A 3,321-nucleotide genomic window follows, 5' to 3' on the forward strand; every position below is an offset into this window, starting at 1 on the left:
GGTGCTTGGCAACTGGCATGTATTTACAATGGCTGCAGCATCCCAGGGTCATGTGGTCACCATTTGGAAGAAAGCAAAGTCAGTGGAGGAAGCTGGATTCACATAACCATATGTTATACTTAACAACTGCAGTGATTTGCTTAACGACTGTGGTAAGAAAGGTCTTAAAATTGGGCATGATTCACTTAACAACTGTCTTGCTTAACAACAGAAATTCTGGTCCCAACTAGTCGTTAATTGTGAACTACCTGTATTAACACAACCTGTAAACATTACTTTAGACATAAAGTGCATTTGTTGACTGGGGGGGGGGGGCTTTCTTTGGATTTAAAATACAAATGTATACAAATAAAGTAAACCACTTACCCAGTTCTGGCAAACTCTGCCCAGTATTGCATCATCTTACGGCTCAGTCTGGCCTCAGCCTCTGTGTACGTTTGATTGACAGGAAGGACGGATTCAAGGGTCCCAAAAACGTAAGGAATCTCAGCACCGTGGGATGCCCCAATCCATTCAGGCCAGACTGACCCTGAAGGCCGATGTGCAAATAAATAGGCATATACAGGACTCCCCGTTTTCCTGATATTTCTTGCAACTTCAATCAATGGGCATGCAATGACCCGATCTGTATAGAAGTGGGACAGAGCAGAGCGGTATTTGGCTGGGCCCTGATTTCCTTCACTGTACCTCAGGGCAATCGTCTGAACAAAGTCTTCAGTTGCATTTGGGATGAACAGTCTTATCCCTTTCAGAAGTTGCTCCTGGTTGATGAGATTGTGGGTGATGTTAGAGAAAACATAGGGAACAAATGTGGCTGCTTCATCAGAGGTCTTACCTATGAGGATGGGTTTTATCTGAATTTGCCCCTCCTCCATGAGCTTTTCTGGATCACCAAGCAAAAAATCCCCATCTACGGTTGGCCTGAAGGGAAAATTCAGAAGGAACCCACCTTTGAAAAACATAGATATTTCATGCCGAATAAATTCAGAAACATTTTTTGTTTCTAGGCAATGCAGTATGCTGGCATTACTGTCCTCGGCGCAACCTAGCAAATGAACAAATTCCAGCGATAACTGTTTGGCTTCCTCAGGAGACCTCCAAGACCAGAAAGCATTGGCTGCTCCACTCTGGATCACTGCTTGGGCAAAAAGGTCCTGGCTTTTTGACGCAAGAAGATGGAAATTCACAGAAGATCCTCCAGCACTCTGGCCAAAAATGGTCACCCGAGAAGGGTCTCCCCCAAAGGCAGCTGCATTCTCTTTTATCCACTTCAGGGCCAGCTGTTGATCCCATAAGCCTAGGTTCCCTGGAGCAGCTGGTGGCAAGTAAAGAAAGCCTACGGCTCCCAGGCGATAATTGATGGTGACCACAATGACATTTTCAGTGGCAGCTAAGAATGCCCCATTGTATATGTCCAGAGAAGATGAGCTCGTTAAATATCCCCCTCCGTGTATCCAGACCAAAACAGGCACTGGTGAAGGAGGTTGTGGGTGCGGCACCCAGATGTTGAGGGAAAGGCAATCTTCTGACAGTGGTGTTTTAGGAGTCCATATCTCTTCTTCAGGGAAATCCTTGAAAATAAATTGAGGACAGGAATTGCCAAAGCTGGTGGCCTCCACAGTCTGAGTCCATGGCTGATGTGGAAGAGGTTTCTGGAAGCGCAACTTCCCCAGGGGAGGCTCAGCATAAGGAATGCCTAGATAGGCTGTCACAGATCCAGGGCCAGTCAGGAACCGCTTGCCCCTAATAGGGCCACTGCTGGTTATGACCACTGTGTCCCCATTAGAAGCAGAACTGGAGGCTAATGGAAAGAGGAGGAGGAGGAGGCAGCACCGGAGAGAAGGGCATAGCTGACAAAGCATTGCCAACAGTAAGAAGAGTGGATGGACCTGGAAAAAGTTAAAACCAATATGAGATTATTCCTCTTACTGTATAAGCCCACCTTATGCTAATTCATCATTGATTTATATGTGATAAATAAATATTATTTTTATTTCTCATCTTCATAAGTCCACCCATCTTGCAAAAAGTGATTCTAGGTGGCATACAACCATCAATAAAAATAAATGAAACGATTTACACAGAGGAGAAAGTAATTGAAAAACTGAGCTTTGTACCACTGTAGTTCTTTCACACCTGAATGTTAATCTTGATTTGTCTGAGATTCCCTTTTCCTGCCACAGTTGCTCAACCAACTAAAAGGTTAATCAACTTTGGGTCTTTCCCCTCTTAAACTTGCCCACTATACAGAGAATCGTTGACTTATAACCCACAATTAGGCCCAAAATGGCCGCAGCCGACTACCGGGCCTTGAGCCTTTCAGAACTGGGCTACGAAGTGGCAGGCGAGGGCGTGTGCATGCGTGCATATCCACTCACACGAGCAGCATGCATGCCTGCCACACGTATATATCTATCCCCTCTCCCTCCTCCCCGTTGATCCACAAAGCCGAAATGGTTGGGAAACTGCCCTAACCGTAATATTTTCTCATCCACACATGCTCTAGGGCTAGGCTGCCTAACATAATCATCTCTGTGGTTTTTCTGAGGAAAGCCTAACTTTATTTGTCCTCAAGGAACAGGATAGTCTGATCCCAAAACTGAACAAATTGTCAGATGTACAGTCCGCAATATTAGAGCAAAACAAAGTAGAAATGATACCTTGCATAATGTATCCATTACATTCAGTAGAATTCCACAAGTGTTTTAGGAAATGCAATTCTATCAACATCTACCTAGAAAAATCTCCCGCTGATTTTTAACGGGCCTTATTGCTAGATAAAGATGGCAGAAATTTGCAAACATATGTCTGAATCTAGAAGAAATGGCACCCCAGTTGGGGCTTTCTGTTCACTGCCTTTCCCCCCCCCCCCACTCTCCTTCTCTCTGTCTCAAACTGTAGCAGGCATTTCCTATTATGGCTGAAGAAACTGTTGTCTCTTTACATATGTTTAGCCTTGAATTATTATTATTATTATTATTATAATTTAATTTATATACCGCCCTTCTCCCGCAGGACTCAGGGCGGTGCACAGCATATTAAAACAGTACAAATACAAAACATAAAAATATAAACCCCTGTAAAACCAGATTAAAAACCAAATATTAGAAGCTGTGTTTCTGTTTAAAATTATTCTTAAAATCACCCTAAATAAAATCCTCCCTAGGTCAGGCCCGCTTGCTGGAAAAGCCATGTCTTGAGGGCACGGCGGAAGGTAAGGAGATCCGGAATCGTCCGGATCTCGGGGGGTAGTTCGTTCCAGAGGGTGGGGGCACCCACAGAGAAGGCCCTCCCCCTGGGGGTCGCCAGCCGACATTGTTT

The 3,321-nt window shown here is 44.7% G+C and overlaps 1 pseudogene; it reads right to left on the bottom strand.

The window, feature by feature from the left end:
* Positions 1-366: 366 nt before the first annotated feature.
* LOC107301823 lies at positions 367-3,061 on the bottom strand (annotated as a pseudogene).
* Between the last annotated feature and the right edge of the window lie 260 nt (positions 3,062-3,321).

This window comes from Protobothrops mucrosquamatus, unplaced genomic scaffold (genome assembly GCF_001527695.2).
Source record: "Protobothrops mucrosquamatus isolate PMUCROS unplaced genomic scaffold, P.Mucros_1.0 scaffold17538, whole genome shotgun sequence".
Taxonomy (NCBI): Eukaryota; Metazoa; Chordata; class Lepidosauria; order Squamata; family Viperidae; genus Protobothrops; species Protobothrops mucrosquamatus.